Below are 7,939 nucleotides of genomic sequence, written 5' to 3'. Positions count from 1 at the left end.
ACATATACATATATATACATACACATATACATACATACACATATACATACATACACATATACATATATACACATATACATACATACACATATACATACATACACATATACATACACACACATACACATACATACACATATACATACACACACATACACATACATACACATATACATATATATACATACACATACACATACATATACACATACATACATACATACATACACATATACATATACATACATACATACATACATTTTTTCTCTCTACCATCCATGGACTCACCTCTCGGGAAGATGCCGGGGTCCATGAACGTGGCCATGCAGAAGTTAGCCAGAACAAACAGGAAGATGACTCCATTGTAGATGGGCACAGCTACTGAGAAACGCTCCGAGAGCCACGGACACCTGAGACATGAACACAGAGGACAACGATTCTGTCACCTTCGATTGCTCAGTTGTAATAAAAGTGAGGCTGTGCATCCTCACTTAACATACAGACTGATAAATATTATCATTATTAATACTTCCTGAGAAATAGTAGTGTTTCCCAAAATGACGAACTCCTGGTTGGACCAAAACAATTGATATGAAAAATGTTTTGGGAATAAATAAAGCTGGCAATAGCTGACACCCTGTGCTAATTACTCACTATATGCATATCATATTCATGCACATTATTTTTCTAAAAAAACAAAAACAAACTCAAGCCAACGTATGCAAGGAATTACAACCATATTACTGCTTCGTGGTCTCCAAGGAGGTTTCTTTGATATTTTTGTGTTTTCAGGAAACTGTTGTCTGCCTTTTTGTTTCATATTAATTCACCAGTGAGACAATAAGAGAAGTGTTACTGCAGAGACAAACACCAACAGAGACAGGGAGACTGGATCAGGGGCTTTTGTCAGTGACAGATGTTGGCCTATTTCCTCCTCACTAATCTGATAGCCCACCCCACTGACCACACACACACACACTAGATTTTCTCACATATGCAAACACACACACACACACACACATGTACACACCGACTTTCTCACATTTAAACCACATACACGTTGTTCCTCCCAGACGGTCAAACTCTCACCACTACTTTTTCCTTCTCCCACACAAACCCACTCCAGAGCGAGGTGTAGGGGAGATTAGGAACGACAACAGAGACACTCATGAGGCTGAAGGCCACACTGAGGCGGATAAATCTCAAAAACCTGTTGACAAGTGAAACAACCTCGGTTCAGTCCACACGTTTTCTGTTGGTTTATTTTTGTATAACAGGCTGTTCATAGCCTGTCTCAGGACATTAAATACCGCTACCTGTTTGTGAGTGGCTCGCTAAAGCTTCATCGAATGTGTACATAAACCTGATAACACAAAGTGACTTTGTAAATCTGTTTAAACTTCTCTCACATCAAATTGAGACGTGAGAGAAACACAGCTTCAGGTCTCATGAGTCCTTGGATGACGTTATCTTGAATGACTCTTATTTAAAAAAAGGTTTACATGAATGGAGAGTCCAAACTAGGATCTGCTCCGATATGATTGGTTCAGTGCTCAACCATCATAAAACCTCGCACTGCAGAATCATTTGGGCAGAGAATCTGTACACAGAACAAGGCTCTGCTCTCTATTATCCCGTTCGACACTGCAGCTTATAAACAGGCCTGCATGTGAGTGAGACAATGCACTGTTGCTACTTACGTGAAGCAGAAAAAGAGCGTGGTGGAGCCAACGAGGAAGAAAGTGGCTGCCGACACCGGGACGTAGCGGGAGGGTCTCAGGGGTCTGGTGGGCGGGACCGCGGTATGGGGGAGGGGTGACAAGGACGGACCCCGCCCTCCACTCTTGCTGCCGACACCTGGCATCACTTTCTTAGTGTAGTGGTGTGTGTGGCTGTTCAACAACTGCTATGCCGTGGAATTTAGAAGTCAGGGTTAAAATGTTTCTTTTGGTCTGGTGGGTTGTGGGGATTTGTAGTTTGGGGGTAGAAATGATGGATTGGCAACAAAAAAAAAAAAATTATGTAAAAGGACAGATATAAAAGAGATGGAGGGATAAGTGTGGGGGGGGGGGGGGGGCTTCCTCTTTCACGTGGAAAACACTTCAGTAGTGATCACTTGTCGTTTTAGGTTATTAGGTCAATCCTGATCTACTGTGTGTGTGTGTGTGTGTGTGTGTGTGAGATTAAAATAAATCGCTCTGCTGTAAAAGCCTTTTTTTCATGTCTGCCTGACAACAGGTGGGAAGGCGGGATGAACAAATAAGCCACAGATTGTTAAGAGGAGGAAGTGTGTGGACAGAGTTCTCTTATAGAGTTGCAGGTAAATACACAACACTAGTTTCACTCTGTTCTCCCCAACATGTCAATCAACTACCAACACAAGCCAATAGAAACCTTACTGGTCTGTTTCCACACGAGTAAAGTCAGCCTCAAAACAGCACATCTGCTTTATGTATAACAAGGTGAATGAAGGCTCAGTGAAAAACATGATAGTGCAATTAACAAAACATGGCTGTTATTGAGATATAAAAACACCATTTGGGCCCTTCCATTAAAACACTTGTTAGATGATTTTGTCCTGACAAACAGAGAACCTAAGCTGAATTGATGAACCTTGTGCCTGATGTGAACTCGTCCAGTTTGATTTGACCGGTCTGTAGATGGGAGCTTGGTGAGGTACAAGAGTTGGCAGAGGTAGGCGGTAGGAGATGAACTTACAAGAGGCTGAAAGAAAATGGAGCGGAAAGCTTGAAAAGAAAAAAAAGGCAAGACCTAAAATGGGAAATGGGCGTGTTTGTTGCTAAGTCTACGCAAGCAAAAAGTGTGGAGATCACGTCAATTGAAAGTTTTTAGCACCGAGAGATAAGCAGTTGGGGCAGCTGTAGCAATGTGTGAAAAGGTTTTGCAAATTAAAAAGTGCCGAGCCCTTGCTCTCCGTTAGAGGAGGAGACAATTTCCTTTCAGTCCAGGACTCTTATTAGAAACAGCAGTCTGTAAACGGGCCAGTAGAGTAGCCTGGTTTTCCTGTGTCGGGGCATCCCTAAACCCTGCTGGTGGCTGATTCAAACCACCTCACCTGCTGGCTGCACCAGGGATGTGATTGGAAGACAAAAAGCAGCAGGTGGTGGTGTGGTTCTTTCCAAAACATCTGGGGGGAAATCCAGTAGAACATCCATTGGTATCCATGTAAATTAAATGTTTGAAATAGAGCTAAAATTACAGTATCAATTTGAAGCGCCAGGGGTTATGTGTGAATAGACAGCAGTATTATCTCATACATCAGCCAGCAATGGCAACATAGAACAACTCCGTTCCTCCCCCGGTTCCACTGTGTTAGTGGACGACCGTGCCTGTTAGTTATGTAACCGTCTGACTTCCAGCTACGGGCGGTTTTCAAGTATGGCCTCTTCTCCAGGAACTTCCAGGGCCTTTCCTCTGCTTCCTTCCCCAGGGGAGAGCTCTGAGGCTTGGATAAAACCCTCCCACGGCAATCCTTTGGAGGACACAGCCTCTCCCCGGAGCAACGTCCGAAAAATGACCTCAACAAAAATCTTAAAAAACGGTGGCTTTTATGTGTGGAAGCCAGAGATTCCTAGGTTTGAAGTATTCTTCTCCAACCTTGAAAGCAGGATTCGGTGGTGATCAGCGGCCTCCTGGATTGTTCATTAGGAGAGCTTCGTAGACATGGATAACACACAGTAGCTGGCTGTAGTGGATATCAACCTCAGCAGCTCGTCCTGGGTCAAGAAAAGAAGAGAATCCAATCTGATGGTTGGTCAAGATGCACCTACAGTAGCAAGGAGAGGAACAAGGGCTTGGTAAAGATGAAATACTCCAATGGGATAACATGTATTTACAGGTACAGGCACACAAGGAACAATTCAACAAGAACCGTAACGGTGGCAGAGAACTCTATCTAAAAGGCCTCACTACGGGACAGGTAGAGAGAGGTCCATATTTCTAATTATAGTTTTACAGTATCTTCTTCATTTGTTTTGTGTAGATACATCCGTCTTCACAAGACATGTTTATGCTGAAATAAATATACCTATACAGAAAATGATGTCTCTGATATTAGTTTGCTCTCTTATGGACACTATAAGCAAAGAAATAGATATTTGAATAGTTCAAACCTATGTGTTATTTTGGATGGCATAATCAAATGATTTGGATATCTCAGCATCAGTATGTCGGCCGATAAGTTAATAAGTACGTCTCATGCTGCAGTCCTCATGACTATACTAATGTCTATAAATGTCATCACCTCATCATTTTTCCCTGTTAGATATTTGTGTGAAATTGTTATAATTAGCAAATTAATTCTTTAGGTATGGCCCGTTTCGGGTGAGGTCACAGTGACCTTTGACCACCAAAATGTAATCAGGTCATCGTTACAGTGCAGGTGCAGTACATTTACAAACAGTGTCACCAGAGAACACGGACTAAAATATCCAGCTCATGAATCTTGGTCACATAAAAAATATGTAATCATTATTATTACAGTATTAAAAATTCAGTATCGATCAAGCTACAGTTGCAACTAGAAAGCTATGGTTTGAAGCATTTAATAAACCCAAATAAGTTGTTCAAGTTAGTAGTGTCTACTCAATCTGACAGGACGCCTAAAAACCACACTCATCAGGTCCTCTCCCCAGTAGTAAACCGAAACACCGTAAGTAGTAGGACACACTAAGCTCCTCTCAACTAAACCATCCCACAGGTCCCTGTGCTGCTCTCAGGTGTCTCAGCAGAGCTCCTCCTGGCCTCTCTGTGGGTCATCACAGAGCCCTCACAGCTCAGCAGTTCAGCCAGAGACAAAGACCCTGTGCACAGCTGTTCACTTCTTGGACTTGAGACATCAACGCTTCAATCAATAAGCAAATGAGTACACCTGTTCAGGCCCGTCTTCCTACACTTCTATCTGTTACTGCTGCCCAATTCATCAGCATTAATTGCTCTTAAATCACTACTTCTCTCTGCCTCAACCTGTATTGATGTTCATGGTGATGTTACAACCTTTTCAAACTCTATAAAGTCAAGGAAAACAAATAAAACCTCCTCCGAAAGCAGGTCTACAGCCCAATTATCAATTATCATCATCTGTTTGTCATAAATAATGTACCTAATTCAAAAACATACAGACACAGGAATTGACCATTTATTGCAAAATGGTTATCCATTAATGTTCCGGAAGCTTTTTCACCACCTGTATATTACCACTAGCGAGTAGTGAGCAGAACGGACTCATACACTGAACCAATATCAATAATCATTGTTAGCATTTAGTCACGCAGGTCTCCTGGCAAACATCTTTTCTCCATTACATTTGCTGTACTACTTTTAGTATTGGCCTACCTAATCTGTATTTGTTATGTATTACACAATTGCTGATTAACTGAGTTTTGGACAAAAGCATTTGGTCATAGCGTCGTGAAAAGGCAGTGTCTGTGGTTACCCACTTTCTAACATGACCTTATATTAGTAGCCTTTGCAAACCAAACAGTCTTTAGAATAGGGATCTCTTTGAAGCTCAGCGTTTCACTGTGGAGGGGATTTTTATAAAGTATGCTGCCAAACACACGCACCCTGCCATGAAAAACTAACACCAACACAAAATACCGCTCCTAGCTTATTACCCAATATTTGCCTGAACAGTTAGCAGGTGGCCACGTTATGACATGTCAAGTCCAAAATGAAGGGTTGTAACTCTGTCTAATGGACCTGGTACCTCCAAGTGGCATGATGTCCAACACTGAACATACACACTCCTGTACAGTAAGGGAGACATCTGCTTTGATATGCTGCTCAATAAATCACAGCCTATCACATCACTGTGTTACTACACACACAATGAGATATTTACCTTATTAGTGCCCTCAATTTACTCATACCTACATTGTAGAGGAATTCTGAACGTACACCACCTCCATTTGCATTTCCTCAAGCTCCATGAAGATAGAAGGTATTTCCTCATTCAACCATTAGTCCTTTCTATGTGATCTCATCAAACTGTGCATCCTTACTCCATCAGGCAGAATCTCTATCTTGCAAATGCCAGAAAACACACACGCGCGCGCGCGTCCTGGGTGTGTAAGGCCCGCTGCAGTCAGCAGCTCTGTACCAACAGCAGTTAAAGCATCAGTATATGCACCAAACCGGTCAAATGATGCCAACAACCTCCTTTCCTGACCACACGTCTCCAATTTTGGATTGACATTTTAGTGACATTTTGCAGCGTTGGTTTATATAGAACTGCTTACTGACGTCTCCAATGCAGGCAGAGGATGCTTTCTAGAGACAGATGAGCCAGGTGACACACAACCTGAATTGATGGGAGTCAAACGACACAGCAGCGATTGGTCTGACAGCTCAGGACACGATTCAGCCCGGCAGAGATGTGCCACTCACTTTAAGACAAGCGTCACGCCGAACTACATTGAATTCTCACAATTGAGTGAGGCGGATGTGCTTTCATCACATACACGTTACTTGAAGCCCTCTTCGATCGTGCATATAACGGTATAATTATGCAGTGGCATCTGGGTTTGATTATTGCTAGCGATAAATCCGCCGTTCCCTGCCAAATTTCTGATGATAATTTCGGGAAATAATTTGGTCAAATGTCCCGTGCATACAAGTGAAAGACATGTAGCCCACATAGTGAGGACGATGCACTGTTACAGACCTGGGATGAAGAGCAAGCATTAGCTACAGTATATATTCTGGTGCTATGTTAACAGTAACCAGTTTGTATCAGGATGCACACTGTAACGTTAGCGAGTCCATACTGATGAAATGAAAGTAGGGTGGAGATTACTAACGTTAGCGTTCACGGTAATGATTCAGTAGCAGCACGATAATGGAAAAGATCTAACATTAGCTGCACCAAAGCAAAGACGATTCGTGGTTCAGGCGACAAGTAATGTCCATGTGATTGTAAGGCTCAGTATACTGTATGAGCTCATTGTCCAAATAACATTAATATTAGCTAGCCGTAAGCTAACGGTACTCCGGTCTCCACTGGTTAGCCCTCGCTAGCAGCAGGCTAACAATTAACCTCACCTGTGAGGGGTTTACACTTCTTCTGGGTCCAAAAACGGTGAATGGGATGTGCCGGTCCTGGTCGTGTTATTTCCTCCTGGGATAATTATCAGCTGAGACAACTCCTTAACGTTACGTCCATTAGTATCCATACAACTCATTCAGCGGTGCCAAAAAGCAGTACGAGTCTTGCTGTGCAAACTAGCTACCCCGGCACCAAGCTACAGAAAACGTTAACGTTAGGCTGGTTTGCCAGACACGGATACGTCTGCCGTTATTCTACTACACGCAGCTAGCTGGACTAACGTTAACTGTTAGCTAGAGGTGGAAGATGCTTGTTTTTTACTTCTTTGAAATAGCTAGTATCTGTCTTGCAGGCCGCTCCACCAATACGGAAGTTAAGGAGAATAAAAACAAGTGAATATAATACCCAAACAAGTATGTGATCTTCTATTTTAAACCCATAATATTGGTGGCCAAGAGATTCCCAGAGGCCGACATATTTGTCAGTACTACCAACTCTAATGTCAGGGTCTAAACAGCAGAATTGTCGCAATAAAAATAGCAGTGATTGGACGTCAAAGGTGTCAATCAAGCTGCACGCGTATTCAATTGCTTCCCCAGCCCTGACCCCCCTCCCCTTACGGTAAACGTCATGATTGCACTAAATCGTGATTAGATTTATTCCCCAGCACAGCAAAACACAGTCCGGGGCTTGTTGACTGAGTTACAATAGATAATAACACCGTGGTAATATATTTTTATTGTCAGTAAGCATGGTTGGCACATAAGCTGTCTCTGACATGAGGGTTTAATCCTCCCATGTGACACACTGACACAGTAACTTATGTTGTGTGTGCGCGTGTAGGTGTGTGTGTGTGTGTGCATGTGGATGTTT

At 42.7% G+C, this 7,939-nt stretch overlaps 1 long non-coding RNA gene across 1 annotated transcript; it reads right to left on the bottom strand.

Moving 5' to 3' along the window:
- Nucleotides 1-281: 281 nt before the first annotated feature.
- On the bottom strand, nucleotides 282-7,595 carry LOC116378278 (uncharacterized). Its single transcript, XR_004212291.1, has 3 exons — nucleotides 7,063-7,595; nucleotides 1,701-3,787; nucleotides 282-410 (listed from the first exon to the last, which is right to left on the bottom strand). It is a non-coding gene; the product is annotated as an uncharacterized LOC116378278 (long non-coding RNA).
- Between the last annotated feature and the right edge of the window lie 344 nt (nucleotides 7,596-7,939).

Source organism: Anarrhichthys ocellatus, unplaced genomic scaffold, assembly GCF_004355925.1.
Source record: "Anarrhichthys ocellatus isolate YVR2014 unplaced genomic scaffold, GSC_Weel_1.0 scaffold2337, whole genome shotgun sequence".
NCBI classification, from domain to species: domain Eukaryota; kingdom Metazoa; phylum Chordata; class Actinopteri; order Perciformes; family Anarhichadidae; genus Anarrhichthys; species Anarrhichthys ocellatus.
Note: the sequence above shows the minus strand (reverse complement) of the source record. Positions and strands in the feature narration are given on the sequence as shown.